Source organism: Pyxicephalus adspersus, chromosome W, assembly GCF_032062135.1.
Source record: "Pyxicephalus adspersus chromosome W, UCB_Pads_2.0, whole genome shotgun sequence".
In the NCBI taxonomy this organism is placed as follows: Eukaryota; Metazoa; Chordata; class Amphibia; order Anura; family Pyxicephalidae; genus Pyxicephalus; species Pyxicephalus adspersus.
The window spans coordinates 7,742,311-7,763,120 of record NC_092870.1 but is presented as its reverse complement, the minus strand read 5'-3'; the positions used below and the strand labels follow the sequence as shown (position 1 = coordinate 7,763,120).

Below are 20,810 nucleotides of genomic sequence, written 5' to 3'. Positions count from 1 at the left end.
CTGCCTATCACCAACATCCTGTCAGCTGAGCCTGCCTAGGTTGAATTTTTCGCTAGTTATCGCAACGTCCAGGGTTGGCATTCATCGCCAGTGTCATGCCTGCCATTGTGCCAGCTAGCAATATACTTTACATTTCTGCTGCTTCCGGGAAGCCAACAAACTGCAGATGAAAACCCCCAGTACTGCCACACTGATAGGTACCATTGCTTTTGCCTAATTTTTCAGCTAAGTATTGTAAGATTGAGGGTTGGCATTCATGTTATCCACTTCATGATGCAAACTAGCAATATTGTCTACCTTCCTACCGCTTCTGGCACCACAGACCACAGCAACAGTGCCCTCCCACAGTGTCCTCCGTTGCTGGCACACTTCTGGGTGGCATTGACGATGGACTACACCCAGCTCTAGATGCCAGTTACCAATGCGGTCCACGCTCGGTCTCGGGGTGCACTGCCTCCTCCTGCTGCTGCCGCCCATCAGAACTCTATTCACTTAAATTGTATAAAACACTTCGGAGTGGCATTGACAATGCACTACACCCAGTTGTGCCAGTTGTGTAGAGGATAGACACAGGGAGAGAAGTGTAGTGTGCCAGGGACAGTGTAGGAGCCTTCATAGTTCATTGTTAGCTGCATAGTTCAGTGTTGTATAGGGCATTTTCTTATACATGAGCTACTAGCTAGTCAGCTTTGTTAAATTGTCAGCAGTAGTGTTGGTCGAATAGCTCACTATTCGATTTGTCAGCTATTCGCTCGAATAGAGCAAAATTATTTGGGTGGTCGAATGTCAAAGTCGAACACCATTAAAGTCAATGGGAGGAAAAATTAGGGTTTTTTTATAGAAGGATACATAAAAAGATACATAATAAAAAGATACATTGTAAAAGGATACATAAAAAGATACATAACACTATTACATACCCCTGTACTTCACATGAATAATAAAGAGCACCTGTCACATCAATATTAGGCTAAAGCTAGGTGTTTCTCAGCCATTCAGCACTAGACATGAATAGGAGACGTGTGCCCATTCATCTCAAGTGCTCTGTGATTGGCAGAGAAATAGGAAACCCTGATGACAGCTCAAGCATCATCAGGAGTTCCCTTTCCTCAGCCAATCAGTCAGCAGAGCTTTACTATGCTGACAGCTCCGCTCCCCGATCACTCCCGCAGCCCTAGAGGAGCTGTGACATGTATTACAGATACAGAACACATGTCAGAGCTCCTCTAGGGCTGTGGGAGTAATCAGGGGAGCAGAGCTGTTAGCATAGCAGAGCTCCGCTGGCTGCTCTGCTCCCTGATTGGCTGAGGAAAGGGAAATCCTGGTCATGCTTGAGCTGTCATCAGGGAGGGGAAAAACATTTCCTAACCTTTGAGCACATAAAACAGCTAAACTACCCATAGAAAACAATACAAAAGAAACTTGAGGGGAAAAACAGGCCAGGTGGGGAAATAAACATTATACATTAACCTCCTTGCCGTTAAGCCCGACCTTCGCTCGGGCAAAAAAAAATTGCAAGGATGGTTAACCCCGAGATTTTTCACATCCCCACTTACCGACATATTTCTGTAAGTTACAGGTCTACAATTTAAAAAAAAAATTCATGAAAAACAGTGGATCACTTTTGGTACAGAAATCTAGACCTCAGTGTAACGCTTAGGTGGTTAACCATAATTATTGCAGGGTAAGTTTTTACCAACCAGATAACGTTGTTAGGGGTATAGATGGATTTGCATATTGTAACCATTGCTCCTATATAGACATAAACTTGTCATGGGAATCTGACAAAATACTTGTTAATTATTCATTCACTAACGTATTATTAATTTGGGCTTTCAACTCGTGAAAAGGTAGAATCTGCTGTTTCTAATGGTGTGCTATTACTTGTTTTGCCGTAAAAAATAGGTAACTAGCTGGAAATGTCTGTTGGTAATATTTGAAGGTTTGAAATGTAGCAGAGCAACACAAGGATCTTTTGGGAGATATATTTGAAGCATACCATTCAAAAATGTGAATACTCTGCTCCAAAACCTATTTACAAATAGACACTTCCACCATATATGTACTGCTGTACCCTCTTCTGTACAGCCTCTAAAACACACACTAGAATTTTGGTTGGTGCAATGCTTGAGGCGAGAGGGAACCATATACCATCGAGTCATGACCTTATAAGCCAATTCTAATGTGGTCACATTCCTGGAACACCCCGTCATCCTAGTTCAAGTGCGAAACCATTCCTTGGTGGGTTTAGACCTTCCCAAATCTCTCTCCCATTATGAGACATATTTATGCACATGTGGGTTAGATATACTAATAAGTTTTAAATATAGGATTGAGATTAGTTTCCTAGTTCAAGGGGTTCCTAAACAGATCCGTTCCATCACTGACAGCTGAAGCGGGCGGATGTTACATTTATTGACCACACCAACCCAATGTCTAAGCTGCAAGTATCGAAAGTACTCCCTATTAGGAGCATCCTGGTAAGCTTTAATTTCCTCCCAGGTAACTATATTTGAACCATTAAGCAAGACGTGTACATAATATACCTATGGGCTGTCCACCAAGCGAACGCTGTTGGGCACTCATAATCAGGTTAAACCATCGGGTTGGTAATATTTAATACTATCCCAAACCCCCAATACATGCCTCAAATGAACACGTAAACCCGGCGGGCGTAATTTGGACGTTATCCAAGGTAAGGCCTCCACTGCATTACATAAAAAAGTTTCAATTTGAACCCATAGCGGGGCTCCCAGACTGCAAATAATGCTGGAATAAAAGCTATATGAGCTGCTTGATAGTATTTCATTAGGTTTGGGACCCCTAGCCCGCCTTGTCGCCTAATCCTGAATAACGTTTTTTGTACAATCCTCGTTTTTTTATCGTGCCATATGAATACTAGTATAGCTTTTTGCAGTTCTTGTAAAATATTTGGGGTAACCTTGACTGGGAGCGTTCTAAATAAATACAGAAGTTTTGGTAGTACTGAGATCTTGACTGTATTTTACCTATCCAAGACAAAGGCAGATTCCTTTACCTGGTCAAAAATGTTTTAATGTAAGAGGGTGGAATTTGCCTCATAAAGTTCTGCGTAGGAACTGGTTAGTTTGAGTCCCAGATATTCCATATGGCGCTTTGCCCACTTAAATTGAAATGTTCGCCGCATGTTTACCGTTTGCAGGGGCAAAGTTATATTCAATGCTACAGATTTTCCTTCATTAATTGTTAGACTTTTGCATACCTACTCAGTATTGCCCCCAGGTTAGAAAGTAATATCAGAGGTTGGGTAATAGGGAGTAAAATATTATCTGCGAATAAACTCAATTTGTATTCATGATTCCCTTAATTTATGCCATGAATATGTAAATTTGTTCTAATTAACTGAGCCAGGGGTTCCAAAGCTAGTATAAACAGTAATGGTGAAAGCGGGCACCCTTGCCTGGTCCCTCTTCAAATGGGAAACACAGATGAGTAAAATAACAAATAGCGTATTCTGGCTGAAGGGGGACATAAATGAATCCTGAAATCCCCACTTGGAAAGTACATAAAACAAATAATTCCAAGAAATGCAATCAAAAGCATTATGGACATCTAGGCCCAACAGCATACTAGGTATGCTATGGGAATGTGCATATTGGATTAGACTGATAACCTTTCTGCTATTGCCTGGAGCTTGTCTACCGGGAACAAACCCAACCTGATCCTTATGGACCAGCGTCAGAAGAAATTTGTTCAATCTGGATGCCAAAACTTTTGTCAGTATCTTGACATCCACATTAAGCAAAAAGATAGGCCTATAGCTGTGGGGATCTAGCAAGTCCTTATTAGGTTTGGGTAACATAGACACATGTGCTAAAAAGAGAGGAGAACTGATTGTGTGGGTGGTGTTAAGGCGATCTCCTTTACAGTAGCTGGATTGGATAACATTGCGTCATTAAATCTCCAGTGAAATTCTGAAGGTTTTGGTACTATCGCTTTACAGGACATCATAACTGGCGAATATTCTGTACTCAAAATTTTTGATTTGCTCACAAAAGGTAACAGCAGAATTTGAGTAAATATATGGTCGATCCTAATAAAACTATTGTGAGAAAGGCAAAAAAATAATAATAATAAAATTAAATAAAAAACACAAAAATCAGCTTAAACAAGAAGTCCAACGTCACATACCTATAGACAAAACCACATAAATATATTTTGTATTATTTTGTATTGGATTGGATACAGGACTTTATATTGAATCCAATACAAAATATTTGAATTTTCCTGTACGTCCATGCAAAAAGAAAAAAAAAAAAAAACATTCTTTGCATGGAAATTTATTTTTAGATTGTAGGCTATAATTTTTAGGCATAACTCACTGAAATATGTCCAAAATTTAATAAATGTATTAATAAACTTTAAATTTTTTTTTTTTTTTAAATCTTTAAAAACAAAAAAAATAGTGTATAATGCAATGTAACTATATAGTAGCCTATATAATATATATAATACAACTATGTATAAATTATATAAAGATTTCTTTGTATTGGACTTAATACAGCTTTTTTGTATTGAGTTCAATACAAAGTGATTTGAATTTCCCGACACTTGGAGATCGTCACTGCACACGCCGGATGAAGACAGAAGATGTCTCCGGAGGAGCTGCGGGGACAAGGTAAGTATTTTTTTCAGTTGTAATCTGATTGTCATACAATGTTGTATGACAATCAGATTGCACTGTAACACGTGTTTATATATTTTTAGCTACCACTGCGCCTGGTTCAGGGTAACCGATAGTAGCAATAGTTTTCTTACCCCAAACCAGGCGCGGGCTAACCGCCCAGGTGGTTAAACGCTAATAAACAAAAAAGAGGAAGAATATACCTGGGGAAATGACCTATGGAAATATCTGGGGCTCGCTGGTAGGGAGAACCTTGTGTCCTGCAAACAAATCACCTTAATTTTAAGTGATACATAACGATTAAAGGCTTTTTTTCATGTGGTGAATTGAAGCCTTGTACATTATGTGATACAAAAATGCATTGGTTTTTAAACATACTTTATATCAAAGATGGACCAGCTTTTAAATTGCATGATATGAAACAGAAGTTTACATATTTTCTTTGCACTTGAAACGTTGCCTCCACCATATAGTCCCCCAGAACAATCCCTCCCACTCCCGGGACCAAACCAAACCAAAAGTTTCCATAACCATTGGGTACCCCACTGTACCCAACCAAATGTCCTGACCCTAGGACATAATCTGCAGTTACAGATATAAGGAATGTCTGTTAGCAATGCCGTGTGGGGAGCACTCCTCTCACCCGGGCAAGTGTGGCTACCTAATAAAGGATTTTGTGCTGAAACCGGTACATAAAACAATTGTATATTAAAAAGGGGAGGGGGTGGGGGCGTCCTGAGAAGTTCCAGCCAGCATCTTACTGTGAGACCGCATGGTCTTAGAGGAGACTGGTGTCTTGTGCCTGTGTCTTCCCTGAGCCTGAGGATTTCCCCATTGTTTCCCTGCGTGTCAGGGAGGATTTGTGGTGCAAGAGATACAAAAAAATCAGCTCGTTTCAGGTGCTAGAGCTTACTGCTTGCCCGGGTGACAGGGAGCCGAATCATTATGGTGCCATTTCCAACGGCTGCTCACGAGTGCCCCCCTCTGGTAAAATATTTTTACAGACTTTGAGTCTGTTTTTTGAGTTTCAGGACCACCTAGTTTCAAGAAGAGTTCTGCGTGTTCAAGGTTTATAAATCATAGTAAAATAACGTCAGCACTGCCAGCGCCTGCGCACTTCCAACCAGGGAACACTGTCCTCCCTGTGCCCAAAGGCGGGCTCCCTGGCTTTTGACTTTTACCTTCTCTTCTGTGGGAGACGCTGACTGAGCACCAAAACGTTTCTTTATATCCACAGTCATCTAATAATTCATGATACAGGTATTTACTTACTCTTTAACCCTTGGCACTGTCTTATATTTTCTTTTTTTTCCTTTTGGGGTGTTTAGTATTTTCTCATACACAGCTTTTTCTCAATACTTTAGCTCTATAATGCATGATATATATATATCTTACTCATTGCACCAATATTTATTACGTATGTATTACCAATAATTACCTGTATGCTACTTACAAAATACTATTACTCAACACAGGCAATTGCTAAAGACATTTCCTCCTCCCCCTTTCCCCCTCCAAAATTGTCAGCGTCCAAAAAAAGGGGGCATCATTCCATACTCTCACCATCTCACCTTGAAATAAGTGAGTCAAAACCTTCTATTTTATTACCATTCTTTACCATTGTACCATATGTTATGTGTACTTGTATTTCCTTCTCTGGTATCCTAGCTACGATAAACGATACAAATCAGATTTGGTACATTCTTTACTTAGACCCTATGTTAAACTATATAATTACCCTCAGTAATCTATACCAATAGATATGGTCCAAGTATATATCTTTAACCATCTAATCTAGTTCTATACACTTTTTATATCAAATCTCAACTATGCCATATAGAATTCCTTCTGATCCTGTATACAATGTTTACAAATGTTATAATGTTGATAACCTTTATTTCTATTTTTTGTTATATTTACATGGTTGCCTGTTGTTCTAATAACTGGTATTTAATATATTTTTGTAACCTTAGATACTTTCCGGCACGTACCTTACAAGCGTGACAATACCCCTGAGGAAGCCTAAAGTTGGCGAAACACGTCAGGTAAAAGCCTGTCACACGTATGAACAATGATTTCAAATTAAGATCACGCTGGACTTTGTTGGGTACCTATTGGACCCCTAAAGATTTGTAAACAACATATAGTTGCTTGATTGTCTAGAGCCAGAATATTCGGTCAGTGATTTGTGATTGTTTGTATGTGCATTGACTATTTGTTTTTTACTAAATTTTTTTAAACCATAAAGTACTGCATGGCCTTTCTATGATGGCAGGCTTATAAAGGCTAATAAGGGGAATTTTTCAATTCAACTCCCTAACTATTCAATTTAAATCCCTCACTATAAAAGAGGGAGGTAAAGAATAGGGAAAGTTGACAATGTGCATAGGCAATGATTGGGACAGGTTAGAAAAATATTTTCAGTACTGCAATTCTGATTGCTAGTTCTTAGCTGTTAGCGAGTGCCCCCTTTTCTACACCACACCAAGCCATATTCCTTTAAACAATTGGGAGGGATGTTTTTGCAAAGGGCATGGGCAGCAAAGCTTCTTTTTTAAAAATACCCTTGCTCCAGTATCGAGAGACAAGTTCCTCTTCTCCATCTCTAAGACTCATAAGGAGGTTACTGGTAATTTGGGGAGTTTTTGGTGGAATGTGGAAGCTCCTTTACTGGGGATGAACAAAAATTTGTCTTTATCATGGTCTTGCAGCCTGACGTTGAGTTACCATTTTTGCTATAAAAAGAAGAGAATACCAGTGTAGAACATAACACCCACCCAAACCTGAAAGGTACAATGACACTATAACATAAACTAAAGAGTGAATATTAGGATATTTGGATTGGTTCTCCTTAACATTTCATATAATTCAAAACCAACCATTTATGATCCTGAGCAAATAGATAAATATGAGATGATGTTATGATGATAAATATGTGATGCTCTATTGCCCTTCTTCTATGCCCTTTCTTCACAGTTGCTAATATCCTGTATAATTAATGCAAATTGTCTGGCCAACCTTGGAATGGGCTAGCAAGTCTTCATCTCTGTGAGTAATTCCTAACTACCAAAAGCCATCTTTTAGCAGCACATACTTGTTGGTGTAGTAATATGAATAGGTATATACTCCAGCCTTAAAGGTATGCTCCACAGTGTTTGCATTATACATAGTCATTATCTTTACAGTTTATGCTGCAGTAGGGAATTACACAACAATTACGAAATGTAACAGCTATTTGAAGCTGCAAATTGGATATTACAGTTAGCACATAAACAGGTTGCTTTCAAGTGAAGGGAAATAATAACTTACCCGATGCAGCATAATTGACTTGTTAACACGTTTTGTTCTGGAACCAAGGAGAATAAACATTCAAAACATTACTGAATAAAGCTTAGCTTCATGACCTATACTTTTATTTGACCAATACAGAACCAGTTAAAATAGGCATTTACAAGAACCCTTACCTACACTTTTTTTTTTTTTTTATTATTTTTTTTTATAATGGTCCAGTCATACATCCTACAGGCCTAGGTACTGGTGTGTGAAAAAGAAAATATACCTTCTTTTACTTCTAAGGTCTTTTGTGTCACACTTACCTCTTCCTCACTCAAGCGCAGACGCCTCTCTCCTGCGCATTCAGGCAGTTCTGATGCAGGGCGTGCCTCTGTTTCCAAGCTTTATTCTCTTCTATTAATGTCTCCTGGATCCCTGGCAATTGACCCCTGCAGTGTGACCTGACCTCTCTTGCTTGGTGCCTGCCTCGACCCCGGCCTTCCTCGACCCCGCCCTTCCTCGACTATCCTTCTGCTTTGTGATTTGGTACCGTGTTTTGCCCACCTTGGTGTGCCCAAGGACCGCAACCTGGCAGTAACCAGTGGCGCAACATCCTCACCATCAGAGGCTCTAGAGAAGACCTGGTTACTGCTTAGACTCTGCGCCTTGGCCCCTCTCAGGGCTCACACCTTCTCTGTGCAAGCTGTAGCGCCCCCTAGTGGTCCTGTCTATCTGCGCGTGACATTGTGTATCAGGATGTAATTAAATATCATCTGGTTCCTAACAAGTTCCAAAAGTATTTAAATCTAATTTCAGATATAAAGCCACACACAGCACATTCTCCTATGTCATTGTGTATTAAACAAGAATTAGGTCAAAATGGAGAAGCCATGCGTGAAAAACTTTACCATGATTCAATCTTTAGCAACAATAACTTATAATAATTTTCTGCTTTACTTTAGTAGTCTTTCACATAATCACAAAAACGCCCACTCTTTTTTACAACAACAACGTTTCTGCACAAGATTCTGTCAAAGCACTTCAATTGGGTGGAGGTCTGGACTTGAACTGCACCATTGCAACAACTTGATTTTTTTTCAGCAATTCTGTTATAGGTTTGCTTGTGTACTTGGGATCACCGAGATCTTGTATGATCCAATTTTGGCCAAACTTTAGCTGTCACTCAGATGGCCTCACATTTGACTGTAGAAAACTTTGGTATGCAGAGAAATTCTTGGGCGAATCAATGTCTGCAGGATGCCCATATCTTGTGGCTGCAAAAAGAGCCCAAATCATCACCCCTTTTACCATCAACCACCACTTTTGTCTGATTTGTCCAAAGGACATGTTGTGGGACGGTGTCAGGATCTGGATCCAAACTCAGGTCTGTATTTGTGCATGGTGGTAGCTTTCTCCAATGTTGACATATTTTTTCCTGTTTGACATATTTTGTGCATCTGGCAGTATCTTTGCTATTGCATCTCATTCTCTCCTGCCAATACTTGTAAATTGACCTTTGACTGCTGGATTATCAACCACTCTTCATTGCCTTCTGCCTTAAATGTGATATTCCTGGCTACTGACTTTGGCTTGATCCCTGACTTTGCTTCTGTCTCGCTCCTGCTCTGTTAAAACTACTTCTGCACCTAACCCAGCTTGTTTATCACTGTATACTTGCTTGTTGCTGCAGCTACTGGACTCTGAGCCTGTTCCCAAATCGTGACTCGTGGATTACATTCTATACACCTATCACTTTAGATTGTCTACCCCTACCTTTTTGTCTCTCTTTACATAATTGTTAGGACAGGAGGGAAAGGGGGCTATGGAAGGAATTAGGGTGGGAAAAGGTAGGGGATGAGGGGGTCAAGGAAAAAGAGAGAAAAGGAAAAAGGCAAAAAAAAAGAAGTGCAAAACTATGTGATTAATTGCCTATGTAACCAACACAAGTGATGGCCCACTTGGGGTTGATTGTCAGACACTGACTAAGTCAGCCTACTGCTTTTTTAGAAAAGCATATGGTGGTATATTTACAGTGAAAAAAAACGAGGTCACCCCACTGTCATGATATACAGGTAGTCCCCAGGTTGCATACGACATAGGGACTGTAGATTTGTTCTTAAGTTGAATTTGTCGAAACAGGTACATTATTTTAATAAATACAATTAGGACAGATGTTTGTCTCAACATATTTATTTTTCTTTCTGTGCATGCACAGTAAATGCTTAAACATTTAAACAGGTTGCTGCAGGAGTTTGCTATGCCACATCTCCAGGTAATTTTCCCCTGTAACGGTGGTCATGTTACTGGATGTATTGCGGAAGAAAAATGGTCTAATCAGCCCCATGCTAGACATTGCACATCAAACCACCAGCTTCGTAGAGTCTCGTTCATGCTCGAGAATTTCTGCTGAATTTGATTTTACCCAAGTTCGACAGTTTTGTTGGTTAACCCAGCCAGAGGGATGAAAGATAGACTTGTCATTGAACCATAAGTTTTCCAAGAGCTGAGGGTCGTTATGGTAATGGTGTAGGAGTAATTCACACATTTCCACACGAGCATCATAATCTTCCACTTGAAGTTTTTTAACAACCTAAAGTCGGTACGGGTACAGCTTTATCACTCTTCGAAGCATCCTGTCAGGGTCTCCCCAGGCAAGGCACCCCGCAAGAGGTGATGAGCAAGTAGCCTGCTGCTGAGGTAGCCTGCTGCTGCAGTAGCCTTTGCTGCTGGGGGTCACCAGGTCATGACCCTTGGGGTCACCCTACCTGAGGAGGAAAGCAGGAGCAGCTGTGGAGACAGGTGGCAGACCAAAGGAGTAGATTGCAGGCACAGGTCTGGGCAAGCAGCAATCAAGCTTGGTCAGAATCCAGGCACGGGTCAGGGCAGGCGGCAAGCAGGCTTAGTCATAGTCCAGGCACAGGTCAGGTCAGGAAATAACAAGAGGCACAATGCAGAGTAGCTGGTAAAAAGTTACAGCACCAGCCTCTATTACTGCTGAGACTAAATAGCCTCTGCCCCTTTAAGGAGCTCCTCCTCCCTGTGCTGTGTCAGTGTGAGCAAGACTGCCCACAGACATGTGAGACCAGGAAGTGCTGCATGATAACTCGGGCAGAGACAGAGAGCGAGTGCTGCATTTGGCAGCTTGATGAGGCAGACATGCACAGGACACTGCAGGACGGTTTAGTGAGGAGCGCCGTGGGAACAGACAGGTATTGTGTCACATCCGCTAATCCAAGCTTTTGTTGATGCAGAGTTCCAGTGCAGCCCTCCGGATGGTCTTTCCCTGGCTTTGCGCGAACGCTGGCTCCAGGAGTTCAAGTTTTCATTGGTGGTGGTAGTAGCAGGCCTTCCGCTGCGTGGCTTTTCAAGAACAGATCCTGTTTTGAGAAACTAGCCATGGATAGTGTAAATTGTGTTACGTGTTGGAGCAGTGTGACGGTCATAAAGCTTATCAACCTCACACTGAACTGCAGTCGGGGACTAAAAAACTTCTTGCCAAGCGGCAATTTTCCATCGCTGCTCCAATGTCAATTGGCTAGCCATAGGTAAGGGAATGATACGCTCACAAAAACTCTTGTGGTGTCTGGTGGTTCAATGCAACATGAGGAGGAATCAAGTGGCTCACCTGGCCCTGGTGAATCCATGGAGATGATGACCTGAAGATCTTAAACTACTGGACACAGCCATCACACTGCATTCCTCAAATCCCACCAGGCCATGCCCCCATTTCAAGCTTTAAAGATATAACTTAAATAAACTTGTGTTTACATAAATACCAGTGGAAATATTGGTGCCCATACTTTTGGATGCCTGCTCACACCATGCTTTCCTATGTTACACTTTCCTCATATACACACATATATATGTATATATTGATAGATCTTTGCTCTGTGTTCAGACTTTAGGCTCGGGTAAAGTGATTTCCAATTACCACCACATCAAACAATAACCCTGGATAATCAATGTAAGTTTAAGCATACTTGTGAATAATGATTTCAATCAAAATCAAAAAATCTCTACCTTCCTTCAACAAACAAAACAACTGTGTTTGATCTTTTCTATACTAGGAACTATATACCAAAACACGGAAAATACACTGGAGAGGACAGAGAGATAAATGCCTCAATATATAATACACTTGAAAACACGATACAGGTACATTATTATAAATACTGTGACTATGAATAGGATTTTTTGATATACATAACCCATATATTAAGGTTATCATATATTACTTATATTTAGTAATTGTAGCAGAGCATAGAATGCCATCGAGTGGTATAAGATAATATATTCAATACATATTTATATCCAGCTTTTAGATCGGTTGATGAAGAACACACAGATATAATATAGCTTGGAAATGCATGTTTGAACACAATTCACTCTAGGCAGCAGTGAGTATTACTAGAATAATTTAACTACATGTATGGTTTGGATAAGAAACATGAAATAACATAAGATGACCCAATCTTTTTGTTTTTAATCCTGTGCAGCTATTTCACACAATCACACAAAAAATTGGGCTTTCTTACATAATACAGCCAGCCCTCATGGTGAGTAAACCATATAAATGCAACATCATAGGACGATTTTATAATAATCAATATAATATATATAAAAAAAATATTTTTTTCATATTTTTGCAAATTTAGATAAATATGTGAACCTTAGGGATGCATAGAACCTACTGTCCCTCACCTATTCTGTATAACCATACTGTAAGCGTAAGTAGATATTCTGCATGATGTTGGTTGTTAAATTTGTTTTGTATTGATATATCTGGAAACTTTAGATATATGAAACTGTCCCTGTACATTTCCCAATTATGGTCTATTGTATATTGTATTTAGATATGTTCTTGATCTCATGAATCCCCTGAGGAAGCCAAATAGGGCGAAACGCGTCAGGTACTGTGACATACCTTTTGAACATATGTTAAATAGCTTTGTACTAAAGAATCAATTTACATTAATAGGTGTTTCATTGTTGCTATATGTGCATTTTTCGTGTTTAAAAAGGTAGTATATTTCAGTGACCTAATTCCCAGCAACATGATTCTTTAATGTTTGACTACATGCCTCACTTTTTTCAAAATTGGAAGTTTCTGTTGTCAGGTACACTGTAGTGCACATTTAGAGTGTGACATTTGCTTGTATATATATGTACTGTTCATGACACAATGGTATGAAGCTCAGAACAACTCTGTTTGATTCTTGAATACTGAGCCTAATATAACACTAATCAATGCTGGTTGGTAAATGTTTTTGTAGGAACTATGCTCTAAAGTCATAGGAAGCACAACTGATCTGTGTTCTATAAAAGGAAGACTCGTAGATACAAACAGGTATGTTGTGTGCAGGACGGAGGCTTGATGGGGGGGAGGGGTGTCTGCTATGTGCAATTCCCTCAGCAACTAGCAGAACTTCTAGCAGCATTCAAAGTCAGCCATATAGCAGTCAGTGTGGGCTCTTCCTTAACTGGTAGAAAATTGTCTACTAATGTCAGTAAGACTTCATCTATTTTCTAGTCATGTCCTGGTGTGTATTCTCCTTGTTCACATGTCCCAAAACAGCTTTGGTTCTCTACTAAACAATCCAGGGAATTAGTGAGGTGCACAGCAAGCTGCCAATCTTATTTCACCTTTGCCAGTGACTTACCCCCCATAACAGAGATACAAGCAATTATAAATTATGTGAAAGTCTCTGAACTTGAAAATATAAATAAAAAAATAACCATAAACTAGTAAAGTTTACCTTTATGATTAAAGTTGCAGTGCTTAGTTCTCTATTATTCCTGGACAGTGCTCCACCTGTTGGCAGGGGCTTCTCCTACAGTCAACAGTCCTCTGTGTGGGATGGAGTAGGCCGCTAACTGAGAGAACCAATAGTAATCAGTCTTTTGTGTCTTAAGCTAATAATTAGCGTATGTTGCCCATATATGTGGTTTGCAGCTAGTCGTTATTATTATTAAACAGGATTTATATAGCGCCAACAAATTACGCAGCGCTCTAAATTAAATAGGGTTCATATTGGTTTTCTACATTTAAGCTTATTCAAGGATAGATGTACCCCTGAGCAAATTTCCTATTATGTCATCAAAAAGAGGGATATTGTGTAGATAAAAGTATGCATCAACACTTTCAGGGAATATTAGTAAAAATGAAAGACATATTGAAACCATTACAGCATTTGAAGTGAATATATTTTCGTAGAAATTCATGAAAATCTTAAAGATTTGAAGCACTGTTAAATTATATTTCATTTTAAATAATTATGTTAATGTGTAATTATATTGTATAATAAAGTATCGAATAAGTAATAGATATATACATGTTTTAATTAAATCCAGATAAAGATTTGGCATTAGAAATAATAAATACAAAAAATACATGTTTACCTGGAAACATGCAAATTATAGTATAGTTTAATTGCATTTTAAATAAATACAAGGCAAGTAAAAATCCAATTTATACAATATATGCTGATAATGCGATATGTCTATGTTGGAGTAAGTTGGAGTTATATAAATACGTAGATAAATATTATATAAGTAGTTATATAAAAAAGTAGATAAATATTGGGTTTATCATATTAGCAGACATCTCCAGTTGGTCTAATTTATAGATTTAGCATGCAGGTTAATGTGAAACGTTATTTGTAGATAATTTTGTGGAAGTCTGTTTGCATTACTTTTTCTGTTTCTTTAGCAAAGTTCATGTGCCTGAGAACTATCTTGATGAAAGCCTATGGGCAACCCTAACTATTGAGGATAGCAGAAAGTTTTAATAATTACTAATGATTAACAATGACCTAGAAATCAATGAAATGTTCCTGAATTGGATATCTTCATAAAGTTTCAGTAATAACCTGTCTGATAAAACCCTCTGACTTCAAATAAAGGGGGACGATAATATTGCCACTGGGAACCACTCAGAAGCTTGGTACATTTTTAATCCTGCCACCAAAAAAACAAACAATGAAAGAAAAGTGGAGGTGTGTCTTTGGTAACCATCCCCATGCTTGCTTTCATTTTCTAATTTGCAAACAAATAAATCTAACTGGTCACACTGGGTGACAAGTCCACCCTTCACGTCTTGCAGTCTTTACTACAGAAGCCACATTTTCCTTGGCTGAACTTACTAAATAGGGTGACTGTGTGAAAAGGTTACAGGGAAAGTATTTCTCTGCCTATCAACAGAATGGGAGAATGAGAAAAATTAGGTTGTCATAGCAATAGGCACGTTGGTTATTGTGAGTCACAGGGGAGCGGAGTTTTAAGGGGAGAAGATTATCCATGACAAATCTACAGAAAGAGCCTTCCTCCTTAATATCTGTTGCTGAACTCTCAGTAACATGGAGAGACGAAGACTGGCAGTTCTTTGCTGCTTTATTGTTGCAGATCAATGTGCATTATGTTGTTCTGTTATTTTTTCATGGACATATTTTAATCATTAAGTTTAGTGTTGTGATCTCTGCACTAAATCCACAGGAATCAAAGAGACAGTGAACCCCTAGCAGATTCCCAGTTATGATACCCGTTGCAGAGGAGTCTGAATGTAGATCTGCACCCCTAGGGGGGGTTATTGAAGATGAGAATACCTACAGTAGCTACAATGATATTCATAGAAGAAAATAAAAATACTTTAGGGGAAAAATCACTTACATTATTTATTATTCATGCACTGTGGCTGTGTCTCCAACCACAGTGGCTTCTCCATTATTGAGAAGCCATAGATATGAAAATTTTGTGACCATTCATGTAGCAACTGAATGTACATTGGGTAATCATGTATGATGTTATAATGTTTATGATATTTGGGTTAACTTTTTTGATTTGTTCTACCTGTAAAAAACAGGTGGTTTCTGTTTGCGTGGTGACCTATGCAGCAATGTGGGATGATTCTTCATTTCCTGTTCCTTAGAACATAATGGCAGCAATGGTAAGGGTGACTTGGTGGAAGAGTAGATATTGGGATAATTTACATGGAGGCAGGAGATAAGAATACCTCGCTTTGTAGTATTAAGCCCCAGGTTCAAAATATCAGTCCTGAGGTCTTCTCAGGTCAGTTTCTTTTTACTAACCTTTTTAATAAATGTATACATTAGGATTTTGCCAGAATAAGGGTTGGGGGCCAGTTTACACTTTAAATATGTATTTGGTTTCCTGGGTAAAAGGTTTTCTCCTGTATTGAAATGCAGGTTTGGGTGCTTGACTTGTTTTGAACTTCTTTTTCAGTTCACTTATACATTGTTTCCCAAAGTTCAGCAAAGGTTTTGCTTGCAGGACTTTAAAAATTGCATTGTATGAAAATGCATACAGGGAATGGGAACAGTCCCATTGTGTTCCACATTGAGGGGTCTATTTTTAAATATTTATCACATGTTCACATTGGATCTCATTGGAAAATGTGTGAATCAGCTTTTACCATGGTTCATACATTTTTCCTAAAAGAATCCAATCTGAAAAATGTGTGATTTTTGGGTAAATCTTGAAAACATTTATAAATACAGCAATATAGCAAATATGCACTGGATACCTGTCGATTATGGCACATACTTACCTTATGCTGTTGCCCAGCAGCAATGACAAGCATGGAAGACACCATCTTCACCGCTGGCTCCATGACTGACTTTCAAGAGATGGCGATCCTCCTCACTGATTGGATGATGTAACATGGGAGTTACATTATCCCCAGCAGCTGGCTTTGTGTGTGGCGTCACGTTGCGAGCATTGAACTATACAGAGCATGTTCCATGTAGTTTAGAGCTGAAATCAGGAGCCACCTGGTGCCACACAGACTTTGCGTGTCTCCTTTGTCAATTAATTCTACCTCCTGGCATTTTTGTTTTTTTACTTTAGGTCCGCTTTATGTTTATAATAATACATAAACACATGCTAATATTTAGCAGAGCTCCTTTACCATCCCCATTACCAAAATGCCTGTTGCATACAGTACTTTTATTGAGTTGTTTTAGTGGTAACAGATTATTCGGGGGGTTTGTGTATGGTTTATTTGCTTATGCTATTTGGGTCGAATTGTTACAGCCAACCCCCAGGGTTTACAATAAATTGCAAGAAAAGAGGCGAGAAAGAAGGGTCTTATTTGGCTGATTATATTTAAAGCAAGTCAAAGACAAAAATATAGTACATAATTTTCACAAAGTGACATTCAATAATAGTGTAAAGGCCCCCCTAAGCATTAATAGCATGCAAGGTAAGGGGGTCTTTGTTCTGTTGCTAGACAAACACGTTTAACTATTTGCAAACACAGCAATCCTGATAGGTAATTAAGGATCAATTTAGTGTAACTTTATAATTAAAGTCCTTGACTCTTATTTCCTGACGTGTTTCGCCATAAAGGCTTCCTCAGGGGAGCTTGAGAAGCAGAAACTACTAATTCAAACATATGATATAAACATAGTAAGGTTACATGCAGTAGTGAGTTATTAATACATGGGTTATACAATTGTCAAGATTGTAATTATCGGATATATCACTTGATATACCAAAACACTTGAAGATTCAATATTGTCCTGATGGGCATATACTGTCACCCAAAAACAACCGGGTACATATGTGGTTGATGGGAATCTATCATGGTAATAGCAACAATTTATACAAATAGGTTTTAATAATTAGTCTAGACTAAAAGTAATATTTAGGGTAATGTGTTGCAAGGGTTTAAATATGTGATTTTACTAGAAATAAAAAGTTACTTTAAAGGTTGAAGAACTTGAACCGTGTTCAAAGTAAGTGACCAAGAGATTTGATTTCAATAATACAAGTTAAAAGATTTAGCGTATATAATTGTAATATATAGAGATGTAAGGGTAGTACTGATATGTGACATATTACAAATTTGTCATTGCACTTACCAGAAAGAAGTGTGAGATTCGCTTGGTGACAAATTATATGGGTTTGGGGATTCTTCTATAAAAGAAATTATCTCATCAATTTTAAGTGCTGTAAAAACATATACACATGGTATTTTTTTTATGATGATCTAAAATAAAATAGTATTTGTTTATGATGATAGATCAAAGAAATAGGACAGGAGACTCGGGTGATCTTATCACTGGAAGGTTCTGATGGAGGATATCTGTTAGCACTGCAGGCCGTGCCGGCGGGGCTGTTCCTAATCGCAGGCACGGGCGCCGGGTCCTATCTCTCAGGTAACCCACTACTTATGTTCCATGTCAGTGTTTCTTTCATTCTGAGACTTGCTCTGGTGTGTGAGCTGGTGTGGGTGTGTCTCTGAGGTAACACACACACGCCCTCTGTTTCCTACAGCCTATGGCTGATGTCCTGCAGGTATTTAAAGGCACCTCCTATTACAGGAAGTTGCCTGAGCAATCTCTGGCTTACCTGCATTACTCTCAGTGCTAAGGTGTTTTGTCTGTTTGCTTTGCTGTGTACCGGACCTTGCCTTCGTTTTTGGACTCTGCCTGTTTGCTGCCTGACCCTGACCTTGGAATTCGTTTCTGGTCTTTGCCTGTTTGCCGCCTGGTCCTGGCCCTGTATCCTTGTTTCCTGACTTCTGTGGTCAGCTGCCACTGGCCTGGGGATTGCTCTGGAGTGGCACCTGGCAGCTGCCCCGCAGCTCAAGCCTATCCTCACCATCAGAGGCTCTAGCGAAGACCTGGCAGCTGCTTAGTCACGCCCCTCTGGAGTATACCCGGTCAGTGGCACAGTGGGTCCACACCCGCTTGCATAACAATATCGGCTCTAGCCGATTCCGTCCTCACTGTTTGTCCTGCACCTCATATGATCATTGTCCGCAATCACCTCCTCGGTTGGATCAGGCATCTAGCCCAATTCAGATGCGGATGGAGTGAGCTGCTGTCCTATAAGATAATCCTAGTTTAGGAATGCGTACTACCAGCTGATTGGGTGTGTACAATGACATCACAATCAGCTGTTTCTGCCCTGTCTGTGTGTGCATCTCCTAATGTTTTACAATTGGATTTTGCTTCAGCGTGAGCTTCCTGATAGTGTGTGTGTTCTGTAGACCTCAGATATCGGCTGTGCTGTTCCCTGCCCACCTTGTACTGTGAAATAATCCCACTCCTCGTACAGAAGTATGAGATCTGTGTCTGTATCCATGCTGCTGTCATTACCCCAACGTATAAACCTTCATATCTCCTACACCGATTGTTGTACAAACATGATATTTTCAGGGTACACAGGGGACCCCGAGAGCTGACACTAAACCTAATTTCAGCCCCCTAAACAAAAGTTGCCAGATATGGAGTCCCAAACAAAAAATCAGAATAAGAATTTGGGATCTTTTCTCATTAAAGTGGACCTAAAGTAAAATTTTAAAAAAAAGTTTACTTGCACAGATCTGTAACATATGTCGCTGTATTTGTCAAAAAAAACAAATGATGATCTTACTGCACATGTGTGAGATCGCCATCTTTCTTCTTTCAATGACAGAAAGGTCCCTCTTGCGCATGCCCATTCATGGAGCCTAAGACTCCTGGGATTCGTGATGTGCATATCCCAGCAGGCTCTGTGCTCCCATTCGGTCTTTACTGCTGTGGCGGTAATGACAGAATGAAAGGGGCTTTGCCTTTTTGTGTTTTTTAGAAAAAAAACAACCAAAAAAAAACAAAGGGTTAGCTACCCTTCTATATAAAGTAAAAATTGCAGTGATTGGCTAGTTCAAGGGACCCCTGGGGCCACTTCCATGGCTTTCAGCATTAGGGTACCGCCAATTGTCTGTGCGCTGTGGTGCTTCAAATATAAATTTGCCCTCTCACCAAACCTAAAGGCTGCGTTGTGGTTATCCTTTCCTCATGCCATGGAACCTTGGCTCGGGAGAGAGTGGCTGGTGGGGTGCCTGTTACACATAGCTGGCCACTTACATTCTCTGAAATAGAGGGATGTTGCTAACTGAAAATGTAGGAGCCAGTGGAAAACACTTTTTGTCCACAATCCCCCTCCCCCACGAATAAAATGTATGCCCATGATACCGTGTGACCCTGTCACACATAGCTATCTCCTTACTTTCTATGAAACACAATTTCTCTGTAACATCTCGCTAAAGATGAAGCTTCTATTGACACATGTGTGAGAACAATCAAATGTGACTATTCTAAATGTTTTAGGTGGTGCATGATTTTTTAACAGTAAAATGAATACCATACATAGAAACAACCCAGGGACTTTGTGCCTTACAAATCAGTGGTCCTCAACCTTTTCAGTTCTTCTCCAGCTGACAATTCATTTAGATTACAGTTGCAGACATCAATATCCAGGGTGTCAAGAACTGAATAAGCACATTTAGTGCATCACTGGCCAAATATCCCCAACAGTATTAACTTACATAACATACTTGAAGGCGCAGAATTAAATCACCTCTTTTGCTGACTCTGTAAAATAGAAGGATGTAAAGACTTTCTTTGGCATACTAAGACCATTGGAAAAAGTGGTTATGAAATACAGCAAATAAACAGCTAACAATGTTTACATTTATGTAATAATAAGGATAGCTCAGATTATCAATCTGACCCTATAAGAATGGAGAATGAGAATGCAATGAAAATACAACTAGATCTGGTAAGCAGTCCTTATTAAAAAAAAATGTGTTATGTAAAAAATGTCAATATGTTGTCAAGCTAAGGTATTTCTATGGAAATGTTGACAACATAGGCAGAGACTAGGCAAAAGATTAGAACATTTGACATGTTGAACTTCTAATATTTTGTTTATGGCGTTTCAATGTGCCTAACATAAATGTATTGGTGGAAGAATTCCAACAGATTAGAACGTGTGAGTGGCAACAAGAAGGCTGGACCATGAAAAATAACTCCCCTGCCTTAATATGACAGGTTCTTCTGGTATTTAGCAGTATTTGGGAATTACTATC

General features: G+C 39.4%; 1 long non-coding RNA gene across 1 annotated transcript; it reads left to right on the top strand.

Moving 5' to 3' along the window:
• The first annotated feature begins 5,636 nt into the window (after positions 1-5,636).
• On the top strand, positions 5,637-6,875 carry LOC140342802 (uncharacterized). The gene is made up of 3 exons (XR_011923159.1): positions 5,637-5,923; positions 6,139-6,244; positions 6,637-6,875. It is a non-coding gene; the product is annotated as an uncharacterized lncRNA (long non-coding RNA).
• The last annotated feature ends 13,935 nt before the right edge of the window (positions 6,876-20,810 follow it).